Genomic DNA, 17,027 nt, shown 5'->3' on the forward strand with positions numbered 1-17,027 from the left:
AACCTAGAACCACAACACGTAGGTACTTCTGAAAAGAAAAAACGTACAAAGGGATTCCATGCCCTCAAGCTGTTGAAGTTTATAATCAGGTGGTGGGAGGAGTGGACTTATTAGACTGGATGCTGGGGCTTTACAGAATCCATCTAAGATCAAGAAAACAGTATAAGGAAACGAATTATTTTTTCATGTTGAATATATGTGTTGTGAACGCATGGATACCCTGGCTTAAAAAAATAAACAAAATTGCTAACGTATGGGCCTAAAGTTTTGGGAAAAATTTCAAAAGCATATAACTCTGACCACAATAATCTTATATTTTTATTAAATTATTCAACAATTTAACTTAACTATCCTTATTATAAATCAAAATTCAAATGACAGACAAGGGACCATTATTTTCGATTTGCCTAATAATTTCCCTGACCTCTTGCATCATCCTTTGGACGACCTCGGCGTCAATTTCTCTAATTTTTGTATATATGCGGCGTCTTAACTGTTCCTGATTTTGTGCTTCCCATCCGTTATTATAGACTTTCCGACTTAATATTGCCCAGACCTCTTCAATTGGACGAGCCTGACGTAGGTTGGGGGGATTGTCTGCTTTCGGTACAAAGGTAATATTGTTAGTTTCGTACCAGTCCCTTGTGATCCTCGCGTAATGACGAAGCAAGATCTGGCCAAAAGACTATTTGATCATTTGCATGATGTGTGTTCACAAACTGAAGCAATTTAGAGAGACATCTTTGAATATAAATATTTGCGTTTAAGGCTTCGCCTCGAACAACACCAATGTAGGGCTGTGAGATAAAGCCAGCCTCAGAAATTGCACACCATACCAAAATTTTGTCCTCAAATTTTTTCTTACTTTTGAATTTTATTTCATCAGGTACATTTTCGTAATCGTTCGTGTAAAACCCATCGTTACCCTTCATCTCAGAGTTGGACAAAGTAAAATATTTTTCATCGTCCATCACGATCAACTTGTTGACAAAATGCACTCTCCTTAACGCGCGGCAACATCTCGGAATTCTCTCTAATTGATCCTCTGTGTATTTTGGAGCTTTCCTTCTTTTCCGGTAGATAATATTGTTACTCGATAGGGTCTGTATACTGTAGTCTTTCCAACATGAAATCTTCTGGCCAGTTTTCGCTGTGATACCCCAATTTTGTTCTTAGCTGCTTCAATCAGTCTTGCCTCACTTATATGGTTCAAAATCCGCGGTCGGCCACTTTTACGCAAGTTAACACATGGTATCCCTTCTTCACATTCTCCGATTGTGCGATAAATTGTCGATTTGCTTATGTTTTGATCTCAATAAATATTAACAATATCTCGTTTCGACATTCGCCCAACCATATTATAAACACCTCGACGAATATGAATTTTATAAGACATTTTGCAGAGCACAAACCAAAATATTCTGCTTTGTTTATTAAATGTCAATAACTGATGACATTTCAATTCCATGGCCTTCTTTGTTAAATGAATTTTGCTTCTCAATCAGACCAGCTGAAATTTTTCCCAAAACTTTAGGACCATACGTTATATGCCACTATTTCACTTTAAACAAGCCATTTCTGAATATTTATGTAAATCTGGGAAGTCACTACCAAGAAAGAGAGGTCTTCCAGTAGGACAAAATGGAACTCAAACGTCTAGTTATCAAGAAACTCCAACGTATAGTCGTCAAGGAACTCCACCTGTGTAAACCAATAGAACAACCGCAACACTAACAAAAAGAACAAGAAAAACTCCTGCAAGACATCAAGAGATACCGTTAAATTCTGTGCGTACGGAAACATTGGCAACATGCCAGAATGACAAAAATATCGCCAACGGTGTCAAATATGTAAAAAAACTTATACCCAATGTATAAAGTGTAAAGTACTTTTGTTATAATGAAAAAAGGAATTGTCTATCACAATTTCATAACTAACGTATTTTTGTCTCTCAATATTTTATTAAAATATGTTCGTATCATGCATGCGAAACCAGATACGGATTTAAAAAAAAATCTTCCAGTTTGTATTTATTGCACATGAAACCATACTATGAGTTTACAAAAAAACTTCTATATATACAGGGTGTTTCAAAAAACGGAAACCCCGTCTCTAGGGTAGGTAAAAAACTGACATCTATGATGTCATTAAATTGACGTTGAATTCTTTCTTCCAATTCTTGGCGTGAATTCACCTCTGTAGCATAGATTTTTCCTTAATATACGACCAAACTGCGTAGTCCAAAGGGTTAAAATCGCATGACCGAGGAGGCCAATGAATCGGAGCTTCTGCACCTCTACCAATCCATCGATTCGGAAAATGATTACTCAACCAATTACGACACCTTCTATCAAAGTATGGTGGAGCTCCATCGTGCATAAAAAATAAAGATCTTCTCTCGTTTAGCGTTAAATCTTCTAATATCTCGAATAAGGAATTGTTTAAAAAATCAAGATACATATCACCATTTAAATTTCCAGGTAGAATATGATAACCTATCAATTTGTTACCTAAAGTTGCTGTTCAAACATTAACTTTAAATGAGTGTTGGTAATGTGATACCCTTTTGACTCGTGGATTCTCATCACACCAGTAGTGTGCATTATGGGAGTTAAACATACCTTGTCGGGTAAAGGTGGCCTCGTCCGTAAAAATAATGCATTTTAAAAAATTTGGATTGTGGGCTGTCCTTTGTTGCAATGTTTCACAAAAATCCACTCTAACTATTAGATCATCTGGCAAGAGCTCTTGGACTTGTCTGTAATAATAAGGATGTAATTGCTGTTCTTTCAGTATCCGCCAAGTATTTAAAGAAGAAGTATTTGTTTGTCTTGCTATATTCCTTACGCTAACTGTTGGATCTTGAGCAAGTAAATTTAAAATATTATTTTCTTTATTAATTGTTCTTGTTGTTCTTGGTCTACCAGAATTTATTTTATTTGGTCTCACATTCCCAGTTTCTCGACAACGTCGTTCAATGGCTCTTAATGTTTTTTTACTTGGTAAGTTTCTTTTAGGAAACTTTTCTGCATAACGTGTCACAGCTGCACTAGAACATCCTAAACATTTGCCTAAGGTTAACAACATGTCAGTGTATTCAACATTTGAGTACATTTTGATTTGATTTTACAAATAACAAGGTTTCAAAACTCTAATTATTGTTGATTTATCGTCATAACAATCAATAAATGTCGGATTTCCATGGCACACTTGGAGAAAATAGAGGTATATTATTAGAATTTTATCATTACTACCAGCATCAATTAAAACTTCATAATTTTCAAATCAAAATATTCCGAAAACGGTACACAGCATCGAGTTTTACCAAGAGTACCTTTTTCGTGTAAAATTGAATGATGTTTAAGTTTACTTGAAATTTTGATTAATAATTATACTCTTAAAAAAGTTATATTGACTAATACTTATTACGATCCGTGTAACTAGCGCCGTCTATGAGAATCAGATATAAAAACAAATGCATGGGATGTATCAGCTTTCAAAACATATTCGTATAAAATTTCATTACAATGTTGCCAGTAGTTTCGGCAAAATCGTAAAAAATGCGTAACATTTTTTTTCTTCAACGCCCTGTATCTTGAAAACGACTGGCGTTACAAAAATTTTTCACTAAGCAAACCCCAATTATTTTTCAGTTTTTTACCTACCCTAGAGACGGGGTTCCTATTTTTTTAAACACCCTGTATAGGACTAAACAGTTATTTTAAATGTACTAATACCTTTTATATGCCTCAATAAAAATCAAAATACATAAAAGTATTTTATGTTTGCAATAATACATGCAGTAGAGGGTTAAACTAAACTGTTCCCATAAGTAATCAGTAAAAAAAAAATAATAATAATAATGTAATAAGGTTAACTAAACGTTGCTTTTTTTTCGAAAATTTCCAAAACTTTGAATAACACGTGCCAAAGATGTACCATAATTTCACTTTTTATAACTCATTATTATATGTTGTGACTTAAGACAAAGTAATATAACTATTATATAATAATTAAATTATAAAAAAAATTCCAACATGTCATTTTCTATACAGTTTTTATTAAAACAATATTCAGAATACTAAAACTACTGTTAAAATAGTGTATGTCTTTCTTTATTATTAAATGGTACAGTGTTCAAGGATTCTTAGACCTATATAACTCAATTGTATAACAGCAGAAAGTGACACTTCGCAAAGTTGTTTATTGTTTTCTCAAATATAGCTCGCAACAACCTCTTCTCGCTTTTATTAAACACATCAAGGTACAAAATGCTCTTGATAAACAATTACCCCGTTCGACACTTCATAAATGCCACAAGCCTATTACTTACTTCTAATTTTCCCGTGCTTCAAACCGAGACGTCATTTCCAAGCACTAGAATACTTCTTTGAAATATTATGGTATATATTTTAATTTACAGCTTAACAGCTTGAACATATAGATTAACATTGACTTGACGTAAGAGCGGTAAGAAAATTAATTGTAAGAATTATTGCAAGCGTTCGCTCAAAGAACTTAATTAATTTTCTAGTGTGTATTTCGACATTTTGTATGGAACAGTGCGGTTTTTGGGTGATTACTGAAACATCATATAGATCTCGATACGAATATAATGGAATTGTACATAAGTAATTACCTTTCTAATATTTAAGAATAAGACAATATCCGTGAATATTATTTAAAAGCAGCTTATTCTGTAACGCCGGTTGAACGTAGTAGTATATAATTGGAAAACAAAGTATTTATTTTCTTATTTATTTTTTAAACAAAGACTTTTAGTTTTTTGAATAGAACATGCTAATCGTGGAAAATGTCGTATCAAGTTTGTTAACAAAATGTTGGTCTTAATATATGTTCGGTGGGGACCGTTTTCGTATGTGAGATGGTCCATACTTTTTATTTCACCACACTTACAGTTTGGATTATCTGGTGTTTGTAAATGGACAGGACATACTTAGTAAGTTTTTCTTCTTTGTTATTTTGGTATAAATCTTTGTAACTATTAATATAGTATTTTTGTGCCATTTATATTTGTAATTTGTATTGCCGAATCCTGGCTTAAACCCACAATTCCTCACTCATCTGTTAATATAAATGGATATACAATATACCGTAAAGACAGAGAAAATCGTGTGGGTGGCGGTGTATGCATTTACTTATCTAATATTATTATCACAACTTTCAAAATTAACATTAAGCTAATAGATATTACTGGAATATATGCAATTAACTTATCTGTTACTAAAAATTCTTTTTGCCTTAATTTAGTATGTATATATCGTCCACCTACTACACTACTTGCACACGATAATGTTTTCTTCACAAAACTTGAAGAACTATCATCTCTTGATAATCTTATCATTACTGGAGATTTTAACTTCCCAGAGATCACCTGGCCAATAACTTCATTATCTGACGCTCATAATTTATTTAAAAGCTTTGTAGTAAATTCAAACCTGATACAACTCATTACAGAACCTACTAGATTTAGAAATAATAACCAACCTTCTACTTTAGATCTAGTGCTTATTAATGACAAACAGCTGATTTCATCTCTCGAAGTCAGTTCTCCTATAGGAAAGTCAGATTATGCAGTTATAACGGCTCACATTCAGTTCAATCAAATATTACCCCGCAAAAATAATATTGTAACATATGCTACTACCGACTTTTCTGAAGTGGACATTGAACTCTCTCAAATCGACTGGCATTTAGTTTTTGCAAACTTAAACGACACCTCATTCATGTGGACTGTATTTTTCGATAGAGTCCACAATATAATTTCTACAAATACCACTTTCCGTAAGAGTTATAAAAACAACCTTAAACCCTGGATAAATCGAACAGCAATTAAACAAATTAATCACAAACGACATCTATGGCGAAAATTCAAACACACCCGGCTTTTTAGTGATTTCCAAAGCCACCGCAGATTTTCAAATAACTTAAAAACATCTCTAAAAACCCTAAGACAAAATTTTGAAGCAAATGTTATCGAAAGCGGTAACATTAAAAAAGTCTACAAATACATACGTTCCTCCATGACGTCTAAAGTTTCCATTCCTCTACTTCAAAAATCCAACCAGACTTTATGCTCTTTTGACGAAGAATCTTCCGAAACTCTCTCTTTAGCATTTTCACAGGTTTTTACTAAAGAATCGAATGATGGTTATCTACCTGCTATTAACTGTAATCGTGTCGGCGCATCCTTACAGCAAGTTGAATTCACAGTGGATCATGTCAAACAACACTTAATTAAACTTCGCACAGCCGCTTCTCCCGGTTTAGATGGTTTAACACCAAAACTGTTAAAAAGGTGCGCAGACACGCTTGCAATACCCTTAACGTTAATTATGCAAACTTCTTTCATCCAGAACTCCTTACCCCCTAGTTGGAAATTAGCTTCAGTTACCCCTATTTTTAAAAAAGGCAACAAACTCGACCCCAATAATTATCGTCCGATTAGCTTGCTGCCAGTAGTTGCCAAAGTTATGGAAGCCATTATCTCCGAGGAGATGACCAAATTCCTTCTCCAGGAACATGTTATTCCAACACAACAACATGGATTTGTCTCTGGTCGCTCTACTCTAACCAATTTCTTACATTGTGTTAACGACTGGACGTCATCCCTTAACAGTTCGCAGCCGGTCGACGTTGTTTATCTAGATTTCTCTAAAGCCTTTGACCGTGTACCTAAGCGCAGACTTCTACGTAAGCTAGAACATTTCGGAGTTAGCGGTACTTTACTTCGTTAGATAGATGATTTTCTGACAGATCGATATTACAAAGTTAGAGTTGGCGAATATTTCTCACAGGACAGGTTAGTGGAAAGTGGAGTGCCTCAGAGTTCCGTCCTTGGACCTCTGCTGTTTACGGTTTACACCAGCGATGTTCCTTATTATGTCTCAAGTAAAATATCGTTCTACGCTGATGACACAAAACCCTCCAAATGGACTTGGACTCTATTTTAACTTGGTATTCCCAGTGGTTACTACCCTTAAACGCGGAAAAACGTGTAGTGCTTCGAATTGGTAAAAATAACCCACTTATGCCGTACTTTGTTAACGGGCAGCCATTAGATTCTGTGTTTTCGTATAACGATCTTGGTGTTATCATAAACAGCAGCCTAACTTGGTCCGACCATATTACCTCTATTTGTAAACGTGCGAACTCCAGACTGTATCTTATTCGGAGGTGTTTTTCGAGAGTTTCAATGCAATCATTTTGTAAACTTTACACTCTGTACGACCCATACTTCAATACGCTGGACCAACGTGGTATCCTGATCTGGTTCGAGACAAGACTATGTTGGAAAACGTCCAAAGAAAAGCCACCCGAATTTCTTTGGGACCGAGAAGACCTTTTTATGCAGAAAGACTTAGTATGGCTAACCTAACTTCTTTTGAACTTCGCCGACAACGTGGAGACTTAATTACAACTTTTAAAATATTAAAATTCAATTTTGGAAATCTCGATGAAATGTTTATCATTAATCAAGATGAACGCCTCAGAGGTCATCAGTTCAAACTGAAGAAAGAAAATTTTTCTACAAGATCAAGGTAGAACTTTTCACCAAATAGAGTTTTTGAGTGCTGGAATAACCTTAACGATAACATTGTCTCTGCTCCCTCCACCAACTCGTTCAAAAACAGACTTGACCGTTTTACATTATAGTTAAAATATTGTTTTTCTTTTAAACCAAAAATTGTAATTTTATTTCTTTTATTTGTAATTTTTGTTTTTTTTTACTAGTAGGTTATTAATGAAATTTCTTTGTTTTTGGGCATAATAGGGACTTAGTTCCTCTGCCCTCGCTTATGTATAATAATAATAATAATAGCCGTTTGTGGTGAGACAACAATAAATGTTTAATTTATTTCTCTAAACCATTTTGTTTATTTATTTTAGAAAAGTCTCCTAACCTCTCTTCTGTGTTTTTTAGTATGGAAGAACTTTTTCTTTCCGCAGGAAGATTCCTCAAAGCGGCGTCCCATTTCAAATAGCTAGAGGGAACTCTTGAGTTTTGTTTGTCCATTTGTTTAGGAGATTCATGTAAGTACCCTTTTTTTGTAGTTGCTTCAATCCAAACCCATTGTTTCATTCACTTATCCACGACTCCAGCTCTCCAAATAAACTCTAAGTGCCGTTTGCATAAGTTTCGATTTGTTTTGCTTCCCCTTTCTCCACCAAATAATTTGTGTCCTATTTACAACCCCTAATAGTAATACCTATGTGGTAGGCAAAATATTTCATTACAAGATACAGGGACTAATAGAACCAAAACACATAGAAAAGGATACAGGGATTAATTGCCTAAAAAAGCTTTATTCAGAGGAAGAACAGATAACGTTTGTGGGTTGTGTTTCCGTTAGATTTTATGCAAAATCTTCCTCTACTCTGTATACCTATACAAGAGATATTTTATTTGCGTCAACTGTGGCTGAACTGCTTCGGTATAAAAAATGTTAAAACCAAGGAATCTGTGTTGTACTTTTATCATAGAGGCCAAGCGAATAAAGGGGCTAATGAAGTTTGTTCCAATCATATTATTCTGAAACTTTTTTAGCCGACAACGTACAAGAAGTATTTTTGTTCAGAGACAACTGGACAAAATAAGAAAATAAAAAACATACGATGACCCGCTTTTTGCTCTCATTGACGGATACAGGCAGATTTTCCGAAATAATCCAATACTTTCCAATCAGAGGAAATTCATTTTTGCCCAATGATCGATATTTTGGGGTGCTGAAATCAAAAAGCACGACAGAATTTATGTGCCAGAATAATATTATTCCTTTACTACCTAGGACTGGGACACATTTTTCCGTTTTTGAGATGAAGATATTGGATTATCGTAATTGTAAGCATTGTAAGCAGAGGACATTCATTTTAGCCCAATGATCAATATTTTGGGGTGCTGAAATAAAAAATTAAGAAGCACGACAGAATTTATATACCAGAACAATATTATTCTCTAAAGGCTGAAGATGGGAAACATTTTTCCGTTTTTGAGATGAAGAAACGTCAGATATTGGATTATCGTAATTTGTGGCCAACATATTACAAGCGAAACTGCCTCTCCAATAAAATTCAAAGGTATTAAAGCAATAAAAGGAACATTTTCTTAATCGTCGTTTATGCTGTTTCAATTCAATCAGCATGCAAAAGGTACAGTTGTGACTCACGATTTTATTGACGGTTTCACTAGTCATACGTTTCGTCTTTCCAAAACCAAACGTCCCGTGTTGCTACCGACATCAATAGCTTATCCAAATAATGCTGTAGCCATTATTCTCAAAAGATTGCAAATATCAAGCTATTTCAAAACAGCATTTTAGAAGAATACAAACCATTTAACGGGGAAAATTTCCAGTGACCTAATAATAAACAAGCTGACGACGTAGCCCCTATGTCAGATAATGAATTTGATTTTGTTCCTTAAGATTTTAATAATTACCAATTTTTGTAGTTCCTATACTTTCGAAATAAAAATACAAGTAGTTGTATTTCTTTTTTTTTTCGTTTCATGCAAAAACAGCTTTAGTCCAATATTTCAAAAGTAATTTTTCAGAAATACTTTTTATTATATATATATATATATATATATATATATATATATATATATATATTTACAATTAATATTAGGAAATATTAATACTAGATTAGGAACAAAATTACAATATCAATTGGAATTTTGAAATCATCCATTTCATCAATCTTTTAACTATTTATTTTTTTTGCTCTGCTGTAAAATTAGAAATATATGACTCGTGATGTTTTTTAAATGACTGATTGAAGTAGTTCCCCGTTGATTTTTATCTTTGATAGTTTACCATCTTTTCTCTATGTAACTAGTGCAAATCATGATACTTTTCAAGGGTTAACTTTACACGTATGATCGGAGCAAAAGGTTATTCCTAACATCGCCCAATAGCTTCCAGTAAGCTTGGGTTAGTAGTTCACCTAATCCCCCACCGATGATAAAAAGTATTCTGAATTCTTTACGTTTAGAGAGACGAAAAATTTTATATTCTATAAAAAGATTTTCTTATAGCTTACGACATCCTAAGAGACAGTAAGATATTCAAATACTGTCAGATATTAAGCAAATTAGCATAATGATCATTTGGAGTACCGATTGTAATTTAATTGTGTTTGATAAAAAGTTCAGAAATGATTGGAAACCGTACATAAACAAATTAAAATGTTTCCCACAATTATTTTATTTTTAGTACAAGTATTTTAATTTGAAAATAAAAATTTAAATATCTACGGTTAAAACCAAAGTCATGTGCTTTTCTAGAAAACTTTAAATTGTTGCAAATCTTCCAAAATTAACACTGTATGATCAAGTTTTAGAAAACGTTGAGGAACGTAGATTTCTAGGTATGATTTTTGATTCAAAACTTACTTGGAACAAACACATCCAATTACTTAAAAAATCATGTTTATAGAACATAAATATTCTTAAAGTACTAGCAAATCATAACTGGAACGCAAACACAACACAGCTACTAAATATTTACAAATCCTAAATCCGCAATAAATTAGATTATGGATCAATTGTATATAATTCAGCTAAGGACTCAACATTAAAAAAATTAGATGTTGTACAAAATACCGCACTAAGACTAGCTCCAGGAGCCTATAGAACCAGTCCAGTTGAAAGTCTTTATGTCAAAGCAAATGAATCTCCACTTTCTATTAGAAGATTACGTCTCAGTTTATAATACGCAAGCAAGCTATCAACTAATCCAAACAACCCGGCCTACTTCTATGCTTTCTTCACACATTACCATTCTAATTACAATTAAAATCCTATTCTTCGACCATCATTTAGCAAAAGAATTAGCAACTTCACATTTACGGGTATTATGCATACCAATATTGATTATGCTCCCCCTTGGACTATACAAATTCCATATTGTAACACAGACCTGTCAACTTATACTAAAGACAATATCCCTTTATATCTTTTTTTCCAATACTTCTACAATATTAAAAATAAATATTCATCGTGTCAACTAGTTTATACCGATGCATTAAAAACACCCGAATTGGGAACAGTAGGATCCGCCATTGTCACAGAGGATTCTGTGCTCAAGTTTCCACTACCTAAGGACTACCCAATATGTTCTGCTGAACTTTTTGCGATATCCAAGGCAGTACAACAAACTCTTAATCGACCTGAAGAGATGACAGTAGTATTCACAAATTCCTTAAGTGCAATCCAGTGAATTCAGAAAATATATCTGAATCATCCGATTTTACAACAGATTAAAAAAACCTTGTGACTACAAAATAATTGTAAACAACTACATATTGTGTGGATACCATCTCATGTGGGGATACCAGGAAATAAGATAGCTGATCAAATGGCCAAAGAAGCTTGTAAAATGGAGAGATCCAATGATAAAACTAACCAAATTGCTCACTCAGATATGAAAAAAGTATTAAACATTATGAAGAACACCAGTGCAGTTTACTGTGACTTTTACTACAACGAAATGTTTTCTGCGAATTCCGTTAATCGTTTAAAGGTGTAAGATGGTTGGATGTACTGTAGATGGAGATCACTTAGACTCCAACTTATACAATAAATTTCACTTGTTTAATTTGAGTTTAATTATAACTTACAAGAGAGTCAGATTTTTCTTGTATTGACGGTTCACAGACACACACTTATAAGATATTATTAAATTCATAAATACGGAAATCTAATTAATTTCATACCAGGATATTATGCTTGTAGTAATTAACGCAGAATTGTAGAAAACACAATGAATATAATGTATCTGGTTAGAGAATCTGTCTTTAACAATATCCTGAAGTTAAATTACCCAGAAAATAATTGTAACAAAATATCAATTATTTGTATTCCAAACAATAATTCGCAAAATGAAGCAAATACAATGAAACTTCCAAATTTCTAGTAACTAAACTTTCAGGAAGGTAGTGGCTGTCTTTCTTACCATTCCAGCCGAATATATCCAGTCTCTCCAGCTCGCTTCCGAGTTTTGCAAGAAGTTATCTGCTCCTGTATAAATAATGTGTTTTTGTGAAGAAAGTTTAAGTAACAGGCTGTCTGAGATCGAGACGGAGCTTTCTGAATATATTGATTGACTTTAAATTACCTTTGTATCTGAAATAGAAAATTGAGACTGTGCTCTGCAGTCTAGCGGATGATAAAACTGTATTATTAAAGTTTTCAACCTAGGGAAAAGTTGTTCTTTGTATGTTGATGATTTCAGAGAGTTGCATTTCGAATAATGTCGGTAATTGAATCCTTGGATATACCGATTTTATGAGATAAAACAGGAATGTTTAGAGAACCGGGAGAAAACACAAACTACTTGTTATGTAAATATTGAAATAAATTTAATTTTATGCGAACGAAGCCTGTTCTCTCGTTGGATGTTATGTTGTGAACAGATAAAAATAAACTATGGCACAGAGTTATTTTCCTCTTTTCGAAATAATACAATCTGGTGCGTTCTTATTAAGAATAATATAACGTTATATGATTTCTAATTTACGACATTTTCTTATATACGACCCAATGTTATATGTCCCAAATTACTGAAAATAAAATAAGTCTACTTTTAGATCATGATAACAGTTCTATACTGTTATTTACTCATTCGTTATAGATAAATAAGAATAACGACATATGCATTTTTTGTTGGAAATGATTTACACAAAAAAATATCTAAATGTTATCAATAATAAAACTGATATCAAAGATCTTTGCAATATGTATCATAATTTAACAAATTGAGTTGTTTTTAAATGGACCATGGCAGATATTCAAGATACGTCCCTCAACCACCCGTGTTTTAAGATACCTGTCAGATGTCATCTGTTAATGTCAGATATCAATTTTTTAATTCACGTTAAACTTTTAAAAAGTGTAAACATGACATATAATTGAATTAGATAATGTTTATAAAATAAAGTGCTTATTGAAAATGTCAAATTACAATAGGCGATACACCGTTAGAAAGGGTTGAAAAAATATGCTATTTGGGCTGCAATATTAAGGATATTTGCGATCACAGCTACGAAATAAAAACTCGCATTGAACAAGCCAGAAGCTCTTTCAACAGCCTTAGGAATATTCTCTGCAACTTATCTTAAGTATCAATATACGCATAAGAATTCGTAGATGTTACGTTTTTGGTGTCCTCCTTTATGGAGTAGAAAGCTGTAGCCTTACAGAAGATGTCATAAAACGATTAGAGGCATTTGAAATGTGGTGCTACCGACGTATGTTGAGGGTCTCATATATACACCACAAAAGTAACATAACTATCCTCCAGAGGCTAGAAAACGACAAAGAAATTATTAACACCATAAAAAACAGAAAATTGGCTTACTTCGGCCACATCACATGTAATGATAAATACTGACTTCTACAGTTGATTCTACAAGGCAATATTGAGGGTAAGAGAGGACCTGGACATAGACGTATATCCTGACTGGCCAATCTTAGGAAGTGGACTGGTCTAACGTTAACTGATCTATTTCGAGCTGCTGTGAATAGAGTAAGATGGGTCAATGTGGTCGCTAACATCTCTGGAAGATAGGCACATTTAGAAGAAGATTGAAAATGGCACATAGCCGAAACGTTCATGCAATGGTTAAGTATTTTTGTTTACAACAGACCGACAGGAAATAGAAAAGGGTCAGTATGTATATAATATAAAATTAGTTTTTCTTGGGTTTAGGTTCAATAAATTATATTAGATGTTGAACTAGATTTTATTTTCCATAGAAATCAACGTTTCGGCAGGAAACCCTTGCCTTTGTTAAGATTCTAAAATGTACATTAATGTAGTAACAAATAAAAGTTGATATCTGATATCTAATGGTTTACTGTCGTTAGTGTATAATTATTTTTATATGAGCGTATCATTGATGTTTTCGGTTATAGTTATTATTATTTAAATCAGATTGAAATATATTTTATTTAGGTTTTGTGTATCTTTTTTGTCATTTATTGAATTGGAATTTCTTTTTATTTCTATTGATTCATGTATCTCCCTCTTGATGACTCAAGTCAAATTTATGCTTCTTCTCATTTTCATGTTTTGTGAGCGCAATGACATTGTTCCTGTCATATTTGTGAGAACGAATTCTGGATTGAAGCAGTTGACTGGTTTGCCCGATATAGACACCTTCACAGTTAATACATGGTATCTCGTAAGCAACAAGTGATTTTTTGAGTCTTGGAGTTTGTGTTTTTAGTTTAGTGAAATATTTATTTAAAAGGTTGTTGCCTGTGTGGGCCACTGTTATGTTATGTTTGGCTAAAAGATTTGTCAATTGTTCGGATAAACCTTTTATTATATGAAAGAGTTGTATAAGTAGTTTTGTTACTGCTGGGTTTATTGTTATTTGTATTGTTATAAAATTTATTAAGTCGTGATTTGAAAATAGTTTCGATTAGATGTTCGGGATATGCATTCTTTGGAAGGGCATTTTTTGCTTTTTTTTATTGCAGTTGGTCTGTATTCTGGGTCTGTTAGTTGTATAGATTTATCAGCAAGACTTATAATTACAGACTTCTTATGGGAGAATGGATGATGAGAATTGTAGTTGAGATATCGTGAAGACCATGTTTCTTTTGTAAACCACATGGTTTTAACTGTATTATTAATGAGATGTAAGGTGATATCCAGAAAATTTATTTTATTGTTTTGTTCAATTTCTATAGTGAACTTTAGTTTTGGATGGTAACTGTTGAATTTATCTAAGATTTCGGTTATTTTATTTATTGGAATAGCACAGATACAGTCATCGATATAGCGGCAGAAGAATGGTACATTAAAATCTAAATGACGCATGACAGATTCTTCTAAGTCTTCCAGAACCAGTTGAGTAATGACACTAGAAAGTAGAAATACTTGCACCCATTGCACATCCATCCATTTGTTGGTATATTTCGTCCTTATATAAAAAGTATGTTGAGTTTAATGATAACTCTACAGATGATTGGAATTCTTGCAATGGGATGTTAGTGTACTTTTTTATGTCATTCCACTTTTTTTTAATGATGTCAGTGGCAAGTTTTATTGGGATGTTAGTGTATAATGAAATGACATCTAAATATATTAATTTATAGTTATCTGGTACGTGAATGTTTATAATTTTAGAAATAAGGTTATTGGAATCTTTAATATAATAAGGATTTTTATTTGTGACATTAGAGATAATGTTTTTCAAGAACTTTGAAAGATTTTGATTTTCGAAGGGTGATTAAATTCAGGAAACGATAGGACGTAGAGGTATATTCTCCTTGTGTGTTTTAGGTAAACCATAATTTTTTGGTGGAATAGCGTTGTGTAGCTTGACGTGATTTTGCTATATTTGGTGATATATAACCATTTTTGTCCCATCTGTCAATAAGAGCATTATTTCTTTGTTGGAAAATGTTGGTAGGATCATTTCTAAGTTTAAGATATATGGTTTCGTCTTTTAAAAGATCATTCATTTTATTGTCGTAATCATTAGATTCCATAATAACGGTTTTGTTGATTTTATCAGGCTTCAGTACAACTACATTAGGATTTTCCCTCAAAAAGGCTTTTGTCTTTTGAATTTTTTTATGTAATGCTTTATTTTCAAATGAATATTTATTTTTGTTTCTAACATTGGTTAAAATATTACAGCACTTTGTTCTTATTTGATGTTGTGAATTTGCATTTAAATTAGAAATTGAATTTTCAATCGAACATATAATATCAGATACAGGAATTTCGTTTTTATTATGAATAGGAACTGCAAAGTTATCTCCTAAACTTAAAATCTCCTGTACGTCGTTAGGTATTTCGGCGTTAGTTAAATTTTCGACCCATGACCTCTCCAATTTATTGGAGATTGCTTTTTTTATCTTTATATTGCTTTATTAAGTGTCTTCAACCATACTATATTTATTATAAAATCAGTATTTCCTGGGTTTAGGTTGAATAAGTAATGTTAAATTTGGAACTAGATTTTATTATTCCATTTAAATCAACGTTTCGGCAGGTAATCCTTGCCTTTGTCAAGATTCTAAAATGTACAAGATTGAGAACAAGATGTTTTTGTGAAATATATAAAATCTTACAAACACGTAAAGCGAAACACTAACATTAATTAAAGAACAAAGAGTAAAAATTAAAATCTGTTGTCTCGTTGCTTACTGTCATAAATATACACATATGTCCAAAAGTTTGGAATACTGGAATATTTCATCTTTTTATCGATTTTTATATATAAACTCTTCTGAATAGTTAAACATCATTTTGTTTTAATTTTCAACAATACTAAATAAATCTTTAAACCGGATAAACGATAAGCAAAAAAATATTTATTCTCTTGGAGTGAAAAACTTACAATGTACAACTTACATTTAAAAATAAATTAGTATAGAAAAAAATAATTTTTAATAAAACTAATAATTAATATTTCCTCCATTGGCCTGTATACATGCCTGTAGGCGATTTGGCATGCTGCCGATTAACTGGTCGAGCTGGGCTTGCGAAATTCTCTCCCATTCTTCACGAGCAGCATCTCTTAGTTCTCGAAGTGTAATAGGGGGATTGTTTCGCTTCTTAATGCGTGTTTTGAGAATGTCCCAAGCATGTTTAATAAGTTTCATGTTGGGGGAATTCGAGGGCTACTGTAATGTAGATATTCCTTCTTCTTCCAGAAAATTTTGTACTGCTGCTGTTCGATGAGGAGGTGCGTTGTCATGCATAAACACAAATTCATCACCTACTGCCCCTTGGAATAGACGTACGACAGGATTTAAAACTTCCTCGATGTACACAGCACCAGTGGCTCTTCTCTCGAAAACCAGCAGTGGCGTCCGTGTACCACTCATAATACCACCCCAAACCATAATACTACCACCTTCAAATGGGACACGCGGTTGGGCTGTTTTTAGTCGGGCTTGTCTTTCTGGGGCCCTCCAAACCAGTATTCTTCGCGAATCAGATAGCAAGCCAATTTTTGACCCGTCAGAGAACATCACGTTATTC

The sequence above is a fragment of the Diabrotica undecimpunctata genome, chromosome 3, assembly GCF_040954645.1.
Source record: "Diabrotica undecimpunctata isolate CICGRU chromosome 3, icDiaUnde3, whole genome shotgun sequence".
NCBI lineage: Eukaryota > Metazoa > Arthropoda > Insecta > Coleoptera > Chrysomelidae > Diabrotica > Diabrotica undecimpunctata.